This window comes from Babylonia areolata, chromosome 20 (assembly GCF_041734735.1).
Source record: "Babylonia areolata isolate BAREFJ2019XMU chromosome 20, ASM4173473v1, whole genome shotgun sequence".
In the NCBI taxonomy this organism is placed as follows: domain Eukaryota; kingdom Metazoa; phylum Mollusca; class Gastropoda; order Neogastropoda; family Buccinidae; genus Babylonia; species Babylonia areolata.
This window is the reverse complement of record NC_134895.1, coordinates 14,051,540-14,069,459: the sequence shown is the minus strand read 5'-3', so window position 1 is coordinate 14,069,459 and position 17,920 is coordinate 14,051,540.

Here is a 17,920-nt window from a genome sequence, read left to right as displayed (position 1 = left end):
AATATCAGATCAAAGTGCCAAGTTTAGAGAATACAAAAAAATATAAATATAACAGTAAATGCAGTTTGCATATAATTAGGCTTCATCTTTTATTATTTTGTGCCCATCCCAGAGTTGCAATATTGTTTTAAACAAGATGACTGGAAAGAACTGAAATTTTCCTATTTTTATGCCTAATTTGGTGTCAACTGACAAAGTATTTGCAGAGAAAATGGCAATGTTAAAGTTTACCACGGACACACAGACACACAGACACAGACACACACACACACACACACACAGACACACAGACACACAGACACACACACACACACACACAGACAACCGAACACCGGGTTAAAACATAGACTCAATAAAAGAAGAAGAAGAAGAAGAAAAATAAAGCGCCCCACTCCTCCTCCCTTCCCCTCTCCCCCCCTCTCTCCTGTCCCCTGTCCACAGCATCTCCAGCATTTTGTTTGCATGTATTTTCAAGTTGTTTTTCTTCTTCTTCTTCATCTATGCGGATTAAAGTTATGCATGCGTGTGAATAACTGGTTTATAGGCACTTCGATTTGACTCTGTACAAGATTCAGCGCTATACAAATACTGGTTATCATCATCATCATCATCATCATCATCATTCGTCTTCTTCTTCTTGTTGTCATCATCATTATTTCATTATGATTATAATGATTATGATGTTGATGACGATGATGATGATGATTATCATTAGTACTATCAGTAGTAGTAGTAGTAGTTGGGGAGCAGTATAATTACTAGTATCGTTATTATTAATCATCATCATCATCATCAGTATCACCATTATTCCTTGTAAGCTTATTTACGTAATTACGTGTTCTCTTAATTTTGTTTCATGTGGCGAAGTCAAAAGCTTTGGATAAAGTTGTCGTCAACAAAAATTCTGAAAAGGCTTTGTCAGAAATCTCGACTGTTGCGTTACAACTTTTGTCTGTGTATTCTCGAAATACTTTGTAATATCAGCATTCATTTCGTCTACCTTCGTTTTTTGTCCTCAAGTTAATAAGTTTAAATTTCAAAAAGCCTTTTGCTTTTTTCTACTTCGATTGGAAAGCTGTTTGTGTGTGTGTGTGTGTGTGTGTGTGTGTGTGTGTGTGTGTGTGTGTGTGTGTGTGTGTGTGTGTGTGTGTGTGTGTGTGTGTGTGTGTGTGTTTCGCTCTCTCTCATTTTCTTCAGATGTAAAAGATATTAGGTTTACTTTCATTTGTGGAAGATTTTCTCTATATCTGCCCGTCTGTCTGTCTGTCTGTCCGTCCGGCTCTCTATCTGTCTATTTGTCTGTCTGTCTGTCTCTGTCTAAATCAGCCTCTCTCTCATTTCCCCATCTCTCTTCGGTCTGTATGTCTGTCTCTCAGTTCTATCTCTATCTCTCCATCTATATTCTTCTTCTTCTTCTGCGTTCGTGGGCTGCAACTCCCACGTTCACTCGCATGTACACGAGTGGGCTTTTACGTGCATGACCGTTTTTACCCCGCCATGTAGGCAGTCATACTCCGCTTTCGGGGGTGTGCATGCTGGGTATGTTCTTGCTTCCATAACCCACCGAACGCTGACATGGATTACAGGATCTTTAACGTGCGTATTTGATCTTCTGCATGCGTTTACACACGAAGGGGGTTCAAGCACTAGCAGGTCTGCACATATGTTGACCTGGGAGATCGTAAAAATCTCCACCCTTTACCCACCAGGCGCCGTCACCGTGATTCGAACCCAGGTCCTTCAGATTGAAAGTCCAACGCTTTAACCACTCGGCTATTGCGCCCATCCATCTATATTTCAATTCCTCTCCCATCTCTCTCTCTCTATGTCTGTCTCATTCTCTCCTCCCCCCCATTCTCTCTCCCCCCCTCTCTCATTGTTTTTCTCTCACTCCCCTCTCTTTTTCTGTGAGTCTGTGTGTCTGTCTGTGTGTCTGTGAGCCTGTCTGTCTGTCTGCCTGCCTGTCTGTCTGTCTGTCTGTGTCTCTCTCTCTCAAGGACAGAATGGAAGAACAGGTCATACACAAAATCTTAATCCTTGAATAAAGAAACCGTTTAGTTCTGAATTCCCTCTTCGTCTCATTCTTCGTATTCATCTCTCTGTGTGCGCTCTATCTATCTATCTATCCAACCATTTCTATTTGTATCTGTATTACTCTTTTTGTCACAACAGATTTCTATTTGTGAAATTCGGGCTGCTATCCCCAGGAAAAGCGTGTCGCTACATTAACAGCACCACCCATTTCGTTTTGTATTTTTTCTGCCTGCGATTTTATTTGTTTTCCTATCGAAGCGCGTTCAGAATCTCTCGCTTTAGGCGGACGCGTTACCTCTAGGCCATCACTCCACCATCCATCCATCCATCCATCTCGATCCAAATCAGTTCATCAGTCCGCATCTCCATCAAGATCAGTTCATCTATCTATCTATCTATCTCGATCAAAATCAGTTCACCATCTATCTATCTATCTATCTCGATCAAAATCAGTTCACCATCTATCTATCTATCCATCTCGATCAAAATCAGTTCATCAGTCTATCTATCTACCTATTTATCCATCTCGATCAAAAACAGTTCATCAGCCTACCTATCTATTTTATCTATCTATCTATCTCGATCTAAATCAGTTCATCAGCCTATCTCTCTCTCTCTCTCTCTCTCTATCTATCTATCTATCTATCTATCTCGATCTAAATCAGTTCATCAGTCTGCATGTCTCTGCAGTTCAGGTATGGATGGGACCGATTCTCTTCTTCTCCCGTTCTCTCTCCATCCACACCACTCTGGTCTCTCTGGTCTCTCCATCCACACCACTCTGGTCTCTCCATCCACACCACTCTGGTCTCTCCATCCACACCACTCTGGTCTCTCCATCCACACCACTCTGGTCTCTCCATCCCATCCACACCACTCTGGTCTCTCCGGTCTCTCCATCCACACCACTCTGGTCTCTCCATCCACACCACTCTGGTCTCTCTGGTCTCTCCATCCACACCACTCTGGTCTCTCCGGTCTCTCCATCCACACCACTCTGGTCTCTCCATCCACACCACTCTGGTCTCTCTGGTCTCTCCATCCACACCACTCTGGTCTCTCCATCCACACCACTCTGGTCTCTCTGGTCTGTCCATCCACACTACTCTGGTCTCTCCATTCCATCCACCTTGGTCTCTCCATCCACACCACCTGGTCTCATCCACATCCTCTGGTCTCTCCCCATCCACACCACTGTCCTGGTCTCTCCATCCACACCACTCTGGTCTCTCCATCCACACCACTCTGGTCTCTCCATCCACACCACTCTGGTCTCTCCATCCACACCACTCTGGTCTCTCCATCCACACCACTCTGGTCTCTCCATCCACACCACTCTGGTCTCTCCATCCACACCACTCTGGTCTCTCCACCCACCACACCACTCTGGTCTCTCTCGCACCACTCTCTCTCCATCCATCCACACCACTCGGTCTCTCCATCCACACCACTCTGGTCTCTCCATCCACACCACTCTGGTCTCTCCATCCGCACCACTCTGGTCTCTCCCATCCACACCACTCTGGTCTCTCATCCAAATCGGGTCCCCTCCATCCACACCACTCTTGGTCTCTCCATCCACACACCTGGTCTCTCCATCCACACCACTCTGGTCCCCTCCCCATCCACACCACTCGTCTCTTGTTGTCCATCCACATCACTCTGGTCTCTCCATCCACACCACTCTGGTCTCTCCATCCACACCACTCTGGTCTCTCCATCCAAACCCCCTGGTCTCTCCATCCACCACTCTGGTCTCTCCATCCACACAAATCTGGTCTCTCCATCCACACAACTCTGGTCTCTCGGTCTCTCATCCAAACTCTGTCCCCATCCAAAACCTGGTCTCTCCATCCAAACCACCCTGGTCTCTCCATCCACACCACTCGGTCTCTCCATCCACACCACTCTGGTCTCTCCACCCACACCACTCTGGTCTCTACGGTCTCTCCATCCACACCACTCTGGTCTCTCCATCCACACCACCCTGGTCTCTCCATCCAAACCACCCTGGTCTCTCCATCCACACCACTCCGGTCTCTCCATCCACACCACTCTGGTCTCTCCATCCACACCACTCTGGTCTCTCCATCCACACCACTATGGTCTCTCCATCCACACCACTCTGGTCTCTCCATCAGACCACTGAATGATGTCTCTGTACACCTTCACGCCTCTCATAACCCCCACCCCCACTCCCCCGCTTTCTGTAACCCCCTCTCCCTCTCTTAGTGTAGCTATCCACCTTACCACCTCTCTTTCACCCATCTTTTTTGTGTGTGTGTGTGCGTGTGTGTGTGTGTGTGCGTGTGTGTGTGTGTGTCTGTGTGTGTGTGTGTGTGTGTGTGTCTCCCTCCCTGTCCGCCGCCTCCTGCCTGTACTGTCAGGGAACAACAACAAAGTGTTTCTGCTTGGCAATACGGTTCTGTGTGTGGACCTGTGGCTCCACCACCTTTTGTTTTCAATCTTGAATCTTGAATCTTGAATCATCCCTCTCTCAATGCCTCTGTCCATCTTACCACCTCTCTTTCCCCCCCCCCCCCCTCTTTCTGTCTGTCTTCCCTTCTCAATGTCTCTGTCAATATTTTCATGTATCTTTTCCCCTTTTTTTCTCTCTTTCTCTCTGTCTCTCTTTCTCTGTCTGTCTCTCTGTCTGTCTCTCTCTCTCTCTCTCGCTCTCTGTCTGTCTTTGTCTGTCTTCCTGTGTGTCGGTCGGTCTGTTTCTCTTTCTCAGTAATGTTCTTTCTTTATTTCATATATCAATGACCTAGGACCACCCTCTCACCCTTCCTCCTGCTACCTTCATTTACGAGTTTCCTGTGAATCAAATTTCAGCTAATACCACTTCATATGTAAGCTACGCTATCTCTTAAGCGTCGCGAAAAAAAAAAGGATAAAAACAGACCGAACGCATTTATATGTACACCTACACACGCAACGAAACTGCAGACATATCAAGTTTACAATCAGAGAGAACTCAATTCCATTCACCCCCCATTTGCTGACTTTGCTACTTCCTCTTTTGTTTTCTTTTGATTCAGATTCGTAAAGTTTGTTTTCTATAATTATCGAAAGATCTGTTTACATGTACGTGGTTTCTCTACTACCGTGTTGCTCCAGCTACGAAGGCGCAGCGTACAACTTCGTCAACCAGTGGTGGATAGTATCTCTTTGTAGATCCTAGGAAAAGGTTGCTACAAAACAATTCACCTGAGACTCAGTGCTCATGCCTGATAGCGCTTAGGTTTAGACACAATTTAACTGATAGAGATACCCAAACATTAGGTACAAAGGAACACATAAATTTATTTATTGGTTACGATTACACTTTCTTTTAACTCGCTCAGTACGGCCAGTCCTCTCTTCTCCTCTACACACACCCCTCGGATGTCCAGCGGGTGTCTGAATGACCCAACCTTTAGCTTCCGTCGTCAGAATTGTGGTCTTCTTTGTCAACAAACACCTCTTCAGTATAAGAGCCTTCCACTTGCAATATTTTGATGGTGGTAATTGGGGTGAAACGCTGTTAATGTCGTCTCTTTCGCCTTTCGTATGGAGTGAGTTAAACAACCATTCTTCGTCTTGTTTAAGGCCCAACGCTCAGTTTATATCACATTGACTTCAGCTTACAGAACAGCAGAGTGAGAGCTGTATGATCAATGGTTTCTCCACTACAATGGGAAGTCATTTACAGCTCAGTTTTTTGTGAAGGACTATGACTCAAACTTGGTGGCAAGATTGCACTGGCTCTTTTATTTGCACTGCAACCTTGGGGAGCTGGTTTGCCTTTGGGAACCATCCCAACACTGACTGTCCTAAAACCCTCTTGGCCGAGAGAGTGGGGATGTAACTTGGGTATGACACTCTCCACTTTAATCAAATTCTAGCCCAGATAGTCGGGACAGCAGTTGCCTCCTCTGCTGTCCTGGAGGTCACAGTCGGACACGACTGACGAACCATACTTCGTCTTGTTTTCTTTCTTTGAATGATGATGAGATGGATACTTATCCAGCACCTATCCTCGGTCGGAGACCAAGCTCTAAGCGCTTCACAAAGTCGGGGTCATTTTGCGCAACAAGCTGCCTACCTGGGTAGAGCCGACTGACGGCTGCCACTGGGCGCTCATCATTTATTTCCTGGGTCATCTCCACTCTTTACCCACCAGGCGCCGTTTCTGAGATTCTAATCCGCGACACCATCACATTTGTATAGCACTGAATCTTGTGCAGAGACAAATCAAAGCGCTTTCACACCAGTCATTCACACACATGCATAACTCTAAAACTGGAAAAACTGAAGACAAGGAAGAGGCAGGGAAGGGAAGCTATCTTGGGAAGTGGTGGGTTTTAAGGCCAGACTTGAAAGAGCTGAGTGCGGATCCCTGACGAAGCGAAAGAGGAAGTTCATTCCAACTGCAAGGTCCAGAGACAGAAAGAACGGCGGCCAACAGTCGAATGTTTGAATCTGGGTATGCGTAAACAGAGTGGTTCCGAAGCCGATCGTAGAGAGCGAGATGGGGTGTAGAGGTGAAAGCAGCCACAGAGATAGGAAGGGGCAGATTTGTGAATACATTTATAACATAGAGTGCTGATCTTGTACTTTATTCTGTGTGAGACAGGTAGCCAGTGGAGATGTTGCAAAAGAGGAGCAATGTGCTCAGATCTCTTCTTTCTGAGGACGAGTCGGGCAGCAGAGTTTTGTATGCGCTGAAGGACTGAATGGATGAAGCAGGCAAACCAGACAATATAGAGTTACAGTAGTCAAGGCGAGAGAGAATGAACGAAACGAGGTCGAGAGAGAGAGAGAGAGAGAGAGAGAGAGAGAGAGAGAGAGAGAGAGAGAGAGAGAGAGAGAGAGTCTAAGTGAGACATAGAGAGACAGAGAGAAAGGAACTTGATACGTTTCGGGAGTTCATTTCCGTCCAAGAACGAAAACACGTCTATTCAGCAGAAACGGATCGAGACAACAAAGGGAAATCACTCGCCTACTATACAATGCCATCTCAATTGTTTCAAACAGTTAGCGCGTTATGTCAACCTCTGATTTTTAACAGCCAAGTTTCAATAGATAAGAAAATGAGTTGGCTTATTGTTTTAGAGAGACGAAGAAACTGAAACTAAGAAGAATGACCTAGAAAAACAACGTTCGTTTATTTGTTTATAGTCTGTTCATCTAAAATGATGATATTAGACTGAAAATAAATGATACTGTTAATGTTATTATTTTGTATTATTTGGATTATTATCATTTCTATCATAATGATGATGGTTGTTATTATCAATTAGAAATCAACATTTCTGTATATTCGAATGAAAAGGGGGGCGGTTGAGGTGGAGGACAGGGGGAGGGGGCGGGGTGCGAGGGGGAGGGAACTAAGAAAGAAAGAGAGAGAAAGAGAGAACAGAATCTTGAAGATAGAGTACATAATGTAAAATGGAGAGGGTGAGTGTCAGTGATTGGAGAAAGAAGAAACATAATATTGGAAGGGTGAGTGTGAGAGGGGGAACGGGGGAAGCGGGATTAGGACAAAAAGTTAATCAATAATCAAATATTGTATGCACAACTTCTGTATATTGTTATTTGAAAAGAGGTTCACGTGGGGATCTACAATAAATGACCAGCTGGACTATTTAACACATAACTAGCTAACTTTAATAAAGAACATTTTTTAAATATATAACTTTTTTCCAAAAAATATTAACATTTGAAACTGGTAACACGAGTTCAGTAATTTCTGGAGGCAAAAAAAAGTTTCTTTTCTAAACAGCGAGTTAAAACGTGCTCTACTGTTAAACGTCCCTTGCAAATGCATCCAATATTTTGTGTATGTCACCTAAATGTCATTCTCTTAACAGCCCTGCCCGTTATTTTAGCATTTAATAAGGCAGAAGTGTTAACTTCTAAAGACAGAAAGGAATTTAGCGTATTTCTTTCAACGATATCACACATTTCAGATGATGATAAATGATGAGGAAGTTCAATTGCATTTAAAGCGTTTTTAGCTCCAAGTTTTGCAAGATGATCAGCACGTTCATTAGAAAAAAGCCCACAGTGTGAGGGAATCCAGCACATTTCAATATTCGTTCCTCTCATTTGAATGCAGTGAATCATAAATCTTATTTCAAAAATGCTGTTATAATTAATGATAGTTTTGACAGAATTTTCTGTAGCATTTGCTCTAATTATATATCTCGCCGATGCTAGCCTTCTTAATTCATTAAGAGGTAGTATTCCTGCAGCTCTATACGACTGTAATGTGTTCGTATGAAACGGAACACCTAGGGCCAACTTTATGGCTTTACTGTCTAGGCTTTGCAGTTTTTTAAGGAAAGCATTCGGAGCAGAGAAAAATACCTCTTGTCCATACGTCAGTCTAGATCTTACCAGTGCAGTATAGATGAATAAGTGTTTTTGAATCTTGATCCCAAGGCTCTTTACTGACTGTTGTAAGAAAATTAAAGCTTTTCATTGCTTTTGATATAATGTTTTCTAGATGTTTCTTCCAGTTTAGCTTTGGAGTAAAATAAACACCAAGTAATTTGACCTCAGATTTGTAGAAGAGTTCTTTTCCATCAAGATGAAAAGTTGGTAATTTTTTTTTTTTGGTAGGGGTTTTCAGTTGAAAACTGTAATCCATCATCTTTCCATAAACGTTTAATTTGTCAAGTTCTAACTGATACAAATTGTTAATGTTCGTATGAAACGGAACACCTAAGGCCAACTTTATGGCTTTACTGTCTAGGCTTTGCAGTTTTTTAAAGAAAGCATTCGGAGCAGAGAAAAATACCTCTTGTCCATACGTCAGTCTAGATCTTACCAGTGCAGTATAGATGAATAAGTGTTTTTGAATCTTGATCCCAAGGCTCTTTACTGACTGTTGTAAGAAAATTAAAGCTTTTCATTGCTTTTGATATAATGTTTTCTAGATGTTTCTTCCAGTTTAGCTTTGGAGTAAAATAAACACCAAGTAATTTGACCTCAGATTTGTAGAAGAGTTCTTTTCCATCGAGATGGGGGTGGGGGGGGGGGTGGGGGGTGGCATCGCTATTATCAAAAAGTATCAGGCGTGTTTTTTTCAGTTGAAAACTGTAATCCATCATCTTTCCATAAACGTTTAATTTGTCAAGTTCTAACTGATACAAATTGTTAATGTTCGTATGAAACGGAACACCTAGGGCCAACTTTATGGCTTTACTGTCTAGGCTGTGCAGTTTTTTAAGGAAAGCATTCGGAGCAGAGAAAAATACCTCTTGTCCATACGTCAGTCTAGATCTTACCAGTGCAGTATAGATGAATAAGTGTTTTTGAATCGGGATTCCCAAGGCTCTTTACTGACGATTTTAAGAAGATCTCAAGATAACTCAACAACAACAAAGCGAAACAACTCTTGTTAAGATGATAAATAAATAAATAGAAAGATGAATATACAAACATGCATATATATATATATATATATATATATATATATATATATATATATATATATCTGTGTGTGTGTGTGTGTGTGTGTGTGTGTGTGTGTGTGTGTGTTCAGATTTATGTTTGTTGCGTGCTTTTCATTCGATGTATAAGCTAGTCTGTGTGTGGGCGAGCCTGCGCCAAAACATGTAGTTTTTTTTTTTTTGTTTATTTATTTATTTTTTTTATCTCGTTGATTGTTTATATGTCCGCTGTTTCATTTAGCTCCTGAATTGTTTACATTTCTCTGGCTGAATTCCTCCCTGCCTGTGTTATTTGTGTGATTGTATAGTGATGATTGTATTTCTTGTTGTTCGTTTGTTGTATATTTGTTGGTTTTATCCCTCTCTCTCTCTCGCTCTCTCTCTCTATATATATATGTGTGTGTGTGTGTGTGTGTGTGTGTGTGTGTGAAGAGAGAGAGAGAGAGAGAGAGAGAGAGAGCGTGTGTAAGTGACAGAGAGAGGGAGGGAGATTCAAGATTCAAGCTGGTTAATTCATGTATAGGCCTAGGCCCCTTATGAAGAGTAATGTGAACATCATTTTACAAACATTACATCACGACGCTGTGAGCATCAATCAACAGTCATACCAAAAATATATAACTGCATTTCAGTTCAATGTGCAAAACAATAAAGGAAAAAGAACAACAATAAACAAACAACATATAACTGCATTACAGTTCAATGTGCAAAACAATAAAGGAAAAAGAACAGCAACAAACAAACAAAACAAACAACGTTTTCACGAAATTGCCATGGGAGGGAGGGAGGGAGAAAGAGAGATAGATAGAGAGACAGAATCAGAAACAGAGAGAATGCGAATGCGAATGCGAAAATTTTATTCAGATTAGGCCACAAGGCCCCTAACTGAAGGGAGCAAACATAAGCTACTTCAATCACACAAGTAAATACTGAGATAAAACATCGAGTTATAGATAATAATAACTGTTTTCAGGAAACTTACACATTTCTTTTGTAGTCTGCGGTAGAAAAACGGTCAAACGGAAATACAGAGAGAGAGAGAGAGAGAGAGAGAGAGAGAGAGAGAGAGAGTCAGATAGACAGAGACAGAATCACAGACAGACAGACAGACAGAGAGGAGGAGGAGGAGAGAGACAGAGACAGAGACCGACAGAGAGAAAGGTGGGGTGGGGGGTTGGTGGCATGTGCATTCTGATCAGTTTCGTTAGTTTTTGTTTTTTTTGTTTTTTTTTTGTTTTTTAAAGTTAACAAAAAAAGTTCTTTGATCGTTCGTTTGTTTGTTTGTTTCTTTGTTTGTTTCTTTTTTGTTTTTTTTTTTTTTTTTGGAACGGTTCCAGCATGTTTTATTGTCACCTGCTTATTTCCTTCTTTCTCAGTTGACATCAAACCCCCTAACTCCTAACTTCCTTCCCTTTTTTTGTTTGTTCTCATAGATTTGTTCTGCCCCCCCTCCCCCCCCATCACCCCTCGCCCCGCCCCCTCCTCCTCCTCTTCACTCCCACTATCTTCAGTCCTACTATCTTCTTCATGCTGTTTATTCCTCTTTAAAAGCTTCCAAGCTTCTCTCTCTCTCTCTTTCTTTCTCCCTCCCTTCCTCTGTTCTGAGTTCTCTCTCTCTCTCTCTTCAACCAATCACTATTAACCATCTCTCTCTCTCGCTCCCCCCTCTCTCCCTCCCTCCTTTCTCCCCCCCCTCCCACCCCCCTGTCTTCTCCCTCTCCCCCTATCTCTCCCCCCTCTCTCTCCCACTCCCCCCCTATCTCTCCTGTCTCTCTCTCCCTCTTACCCTCTCTTTCCTCATCCCCCCCCTCTCTCTCTCCCCTTCTCTTTCTCCCACTGTCTCTCCCACTCTACCTCTCTCTTCGTTCGTTCGTTCGTTCGTTCTTTCGTTCTCTCTCCTCCCACCCCCTCCCCCCTCTCTCTCTCTGTGCCTCACCTTCCTTTCTTTAATCCCTCCGTTGCTGCTGTTGCTCACGGACTGAAGAAGCCTGGGTTGCTAGAGAATAAAACTTCAAAGCATCTTTGGCTTCGGGTTTCTCTGTCTCTCGGTCTCTGGCCTTGTCTGCCCCCCCCCCCCCCCCGCCCCCTCCCAGTACCAACATCCTCCCCCCCCCCCCCACATCCCAATCACCTAATCCCCCCCCCCCCCCCCTGCGCCTCCCTCCTCCCCGCCACAACCTCTCTCTCTGTTTCTGCCTGCCCGTCTGTCTGTCTGTCTGTCTGTGTCTGTCTCTCTGGTTTTCAATTGTGCTCCATGGCCAAAGTTCATTAAAACATTGTCGTTCGTTCATTCCTTCCTTCCTTCCTTCTCTCTCTCTCTCCCTCACCCCCCCCCCCCTCTCTCTCCCTCCCTTTTGCTGCTCTTGTGCACGTCTATCTTTCACTCTCACGCATAATATGCGTATTGTGTGTGTGTGTGTGTGTGTGTGTGTGTTGTGTGTGTGTGTGTGTGTGTGTGTGTGTGTGTGTGTGTGTGTGTGTGTTTATCTCTCAAACCTACGCACCGTCGGGTTGTAAACTAATCACTGTTTCTTTGTCATCCTTTTGATGATCGCTCCCCTTTTGTGTGTTCCCTGTCTGATTCCCGTTCGACCCCCCCCCCCCCCCGCACCCCCCCATACCCCTCCCACCACCATGCCATGCCATGCCATGCCATCCCTCTTCTCTTCCAACTGATAACTTGATGGAGTCTCTCCAGCCCCCCACTGCCCCCCACCCCCCACAACCCCCTCTCATCCTACCCCCGCTACTCGTCATTTTATATTATGGGCCAAGGGCAATGTGTGTGAAACTTTCTGAGTTCTGATTCCCCCCCCTCCCCCATCCACCAACCCGCACTCTCTCTCTCTCCCTCTCTCTCTTTTCTCTGTCTTTATCTCTGTAATTTTCTGTCTGTCTGTCTCTCTGTGTCTGTGTCTGTGTGTGTCTCTCTCTCTGTGTCTCTGCCTCTCTCTCTGTCACTCTCTCTCTGTCACTGTGTGTGTGTGTGTGTGTGTGTGTGTGTGTGTGTGTGTGTCCCTCTCTCTGTTTCACTGTGTCTCTGTTTCTGTCTGTTTGTCTGTCTGTCTCTCTCAATCCCTCAAACACACGCTACTGGTTATCACACGCACACACACACACACACACACACACACACACACACAAATACACACACACACCATACCCCACACATACAAGCACACATCCCACGCACACAAACACAGGCACACACACCGACACACGCGGTCATGAAAGTTAATCGTGAGTGTGTGTAGTTGTTCAACAAAACCATGTGAACAGACACAAAAATCTCATGCACACACACACACACACACACACACACACACACACACACACACACACTCTGTCACTGTGACACAGACACACACACACTGTCACAGACACAGACATACAAACACACACACAGTCACAGACACAGACACACACACACACGATTGACACTTTTCCTTGCCTTTGTTAAGATGTAATCAAAGTGAATGTTCCATGTCAGTTTTGAAGTAAGATAAACACCTAATAACTTCACCACCTGTTTATAGTCAATGACGTCACCAAGTAATTAAAAAATAGGCATGCTAGATGGGTTACCACCTGAATTAAACAACATCATACATGTTTTTTTTTGTCGACAAGGCTAGACCATTTTCAAACATATAGTTACCAAGGTTGTCAAGATCAGATTGATACAAACGCCGTATGTAATTCTGTGCTCTTTGTGGGGTTGACTTTTTTTAGAGTGACACCCATCCACATAGAAATGTCATCAGCATACTGTACTATAACTACGCGATTTGACAATACCTTTGGGAAATCTTGAGTACGAATATTAAAAAGTATACGGGCTATAACTGAGCCCTGTGGAATTCCCATGTCAAGTTTATGTGGCAAAAAACAATGTGTTCTCACCCTCGCTTGGATAGTTCTATTAGATAAAAAGCTTTTCATATACTCATAGAGATTACCAGATATTCCGACTGATTTCAGTTTGTATAGCAGACGTTTGTGCCAAACCTGATCGTAGGCTTTTTTAACATCAAAAAAACGTTGCCAAGACACTTTTTCTGCGGGCAAACTGACGTTTTATTTGAGTTGTATTTTTCACTAGGTGTTCGACTGTTGATCTTCCTTTCCTAAAGCCTGCCTGGTTCGCTGGGATGATACTGTATTTTTCACAGTTAGTTATTATTCTCAGCCGCTTACCTTGGGGAATGGATACAGAAACATTGATCCATCTTTCAATGGCTCTTGTAAGATCTAAGTTAACGTATGCACAAGAAATACTTTTCAGTGCACCTAAATATCTGTTACAAAAGATTCAAAGTGTAGACTGTGAGGCTATCAAAATTGCCCTCGGAGTACCCTTTCATGCATCCAACCAGGAAACATACAAAACAGCCGGAATTCTTCCTTTAAATGAGCATCGTGAGTTAGTAACAGCAAAATTCGCTGTAAGATACACTTCTATGACAGAAAATTTCATTGCTGATGAACTGACAGTAAGATCTGACATTGATTTTCCAAAAGAGCTAAAGCGATTTCATCACAAGAAACAGTTGCAACTTACGTTTCAAATCTGTTAAAAGAATCTGGTGTTAACATGAACGAGTCAGCTATAAAACCATCTTATACTCCTATTCCTTTTTGGGAAATGTTGAAAGCAGATTTTGATATCAACTATTCTGAAACAAAAAAGGAAGAAAACATCAATATCACGACGAGTACTGCCAGAATACACATAGCAGAAAAATACCAGAATCATCTCCATATATTTACAGATGGATCCGATCTTGATGACAAAAATGCTGGCGCGGCTTTTTCTATTCCCGTTTTAAAAGTTGAAAAATCTTACTTTATCGAAAAGAATCTTTCCATTTTTACGGCTGAACTTGTTGCTATTATACAAGCATTGAGCTACTTGGTGAGCCATCAAATAGTTTTCTTGAAAATAGCATTCTTTGTTGATTCCAAATCAATACTTTATGCTCTAGAATCATTTAGCCTTGAAACAAGACCTGACTTAGTTATTGAGGCAAATCATTTGGTACATTGTTTGAGGATTAAAGGTACTGATGTCAGTTTCTGTTGGGTGCCTTTTCATGTGGGCATTTATGGCAATGAAACTGCTGATAAAGCAGCTAAAAGAGGAGCACAAGATTCAGAAAGATCGACAAAAACAACAACAACAACAACAAAAAACAAAACAAAAAAAACTTGTCCAACTTTCCGTGAAAGAAGCATACACTACGTTAGAAAAAAACAGCATGGAGTCGATTTCATAAACGATGGAAGACAGAGTCTTCAAAACAGAAAAGGACATTATTCCCCGAACGTATTATTAAAGAAAAAATACCGAATTCTTCAGCTTGCTATAAAAGATTAATAACCCCCTTTCTTCCGTATGAAACTTGACGCGCTGAAGACAAAATATAGTAAAAATGTTCTAGAACTTTCAAAGGCATTAGTTCATAGCCCTATTTCTACATTCCTTTAATGTACTTCATAATCATGTTAATAGTTTTAGTTATTATCATCATTATTGAATTGTTACTGTTAAAGCTAATTTCATGTTAGTTATGCATTTCTTAGTAGTTTTCTATCTTTTCTGTTTTATTCTGACTTCTCTTTCCCCTCTCCCTACCCCTCTCCACCCCTTTTTTTTCGTCTTTTAAAAGAAAATTAATATTAATTTCATTTTTTTTTTTTATCGTCTAATATCACTAATAGTTAAAAGACGCTAAACTAAAGAACGAACACACACACACATACAAAGAAACACACACACACACACACACACACACACAAACACACATAGACACACAGACATACACACACACATACACACACATATGCGCGCGTGCCAAGCAAATGCATAAAACAAGGAGCAATTTTGTTTAATGTCCCGCCACACATGCTGATGATATTTTGTGCCACAAAACGAGCACAAGCACACAACAGAAAAACACAAAATTGAGACAGAGAAAAACAAGTAGGCAGACAGACAGACGGACAGACAGAGTCGCAAATGCTTTCATTAAAACTTCAATGTAATACTTTGAACAACAACAACAAGAACAACAACATAAACATATATATTTACATGCACGTAAAGCATTTCTGGAAAAAAAAAATTGTCGAAGCCATCGAGCTGAAAGTGGAGCCGTCCACTTGAAAAATAAATTCAATGAAATAAAAGCATTGAAACAAATTGACATTTTTTTTTCGTAAAATAACTTATAACAGTGAAACTTTCCCCCTGTAAATACTTTCTTTCTTTCCTATTCTTCTTCTTCTTCGTTTGTGGGCTGCAACTCCCCCGTTCACTCGTGTGTACACGAGTGGGCTTTTACGTGCATGACCGTTTTTATACCGCCATGTAGGCAGCCATACTCCGTTTTCGGAGGCGTGCATGCTGGGTATGTTCATAACCCACCGAACGCTAACATGGATTACAGGATCTTTAACCTGCGTATTTGATCTTCTGCGTATGTACACACATGAAGGGGGGTTCAGGCACAAACAGGTCTGCACATGTGTTGACCTGGGAGATCCGAAAATCTCCACCCGTTATCCACCAGGCGCCGTTACCGAGACTCGAACAAAGTTCCACTGAAAATACAGATTTGTTGAGAAACAAAAAAGAGTCACAAGCACATATTTTTGAAACATTTTGAAAAAAAAAGCCAACAAAAACAGAACGACAACAACAACAACGTCAACAACAAAGAACAAGACCATACAATTTTCGTTAAACGTGATCAGCTTTAGAATATTGACTGTGCGTGATTTCTCGAAACATGGCTGTGTTCAAATCTGATGATGCTGATGAAAGCCAAGCCGATGGCAAGGCGACATATCAAAGATTATGAATGTAATCCACGTGATTTTATAATTGCCTTATCTTTCGTTAGAGAAGGCCGCAAAAAGGAAGGTAGAAGAAAAAACGGCTTTATCATGGTGGGGTGGGATAAGGGAGTGGGTATGGGGTTGTTGGGTGGGATGAACTCTTCGGGTCCGAAACGTCACTTTTTTTTTTTTTTTTTTTTTTTTTCTAGAACTTTTTGACATCTGGTGCGGTTGCGCAGGTCACTGAGAGTAGTAAATAGATGGTGATGTTGTTACAGATACCAATACAGCGCCTACCCTCTGTCGGAGACCAAGCTATAAGCGCTTTACGAACACGGTGTCATTTACACAACCAGGCTGCCGACTTGGGTAGAGCCGACTGACGGCTGCCATTGGGCGCTCATCATTCGTTGCCTGTATCATTCAATCAGGTTTCAGTCACGCACACATGCACATACAGATGTAACGTGTATGACCGTTTTGCTTATTTACCCCGCCATGTAGGCAGCCATACTCCGTTTTCGGGGGTTGTGCATGCTAGGAATTTTCTTGTTTCCATAACCTATGGAACGCTGACATGCATGTTTGATCTTCTGATTGCGTATACATACGTGGAGTGATGGCCTAGAGGTAACGCGTCCGCCTAGGAAGCGAGAGAATCTGAGGGCGCTGGTTCGAATCACGGCTCAGCCGCTGATATTTTCTCCCCCTCCACTAGACCTTGAGTGGTGGTCTGGACGCTAGTCATTCGGATGAGACGATAAACCGAGGTCCCGTGTGCAGCATGCATTTAGCGCACGTAAAAGAACCCATGGCAACAAAAGGGTTGTTCCTGGCAAAATTCTGTAGAAAAATCCACTTCGACAGGAAAAACAAATAAAACTGCACGCAGGAAAAAATACAAAAAAATGGGTGGCGCTGTAGTGTAGCGACGCGCTCTCCCTGGGGAGAGCAGCCCGAATTTCACACAGAGAAATCTGTTGTGATAAAAAGGAATACAAATACAAATACAAATACGGGAGGGGTGTGTGGGGGGGGGGGGGGCGGGGGCCGGGGGTTGATGGAGGGGGGGGGGGGGGTGCGGTGGGGGGCGGGGGGGGGGTGGGGGTGGGGTCAGGCACTAGCAGGTCTTGCAGATGCGTTACCCTGCAAGATCGGAAAAATCTCCACCCTTTTACCCCACCAGGCGCTGTCACCGAGATTCGAACTTGAGGCCCTCAGATTGAAAGTCCAACGCTTTAACCACTCGGCTATTGCGCCCGAATAGACAGACACGCAGATGGAGTGTTGTTGGCCCAATGGTAACGCGTCCGCCCAGGAAGAGAGGGAATCTGACCGCACGGGATCGAGTTTCACACTCGCCAGTATCCCCCTTCGCCTCCTTCCACTAGAATTTCAGTAGTGGTCTGGACGCTAGTCGTTCGGATGAGACTATAAACCGAGGTCCCTTGAGTACTAGAGTGGAGTGTTGACCTTGAGATAACGCGTCCACCTAGGAAGCGAGAGAATCTGAGCGCATTGGTTCCAGTTACACCGGTAGTCGCCAGTATTTTCTCCCCCTCCACTAGAACTCGAGTGGGTGAGCTGGACACGCTAATCATTCG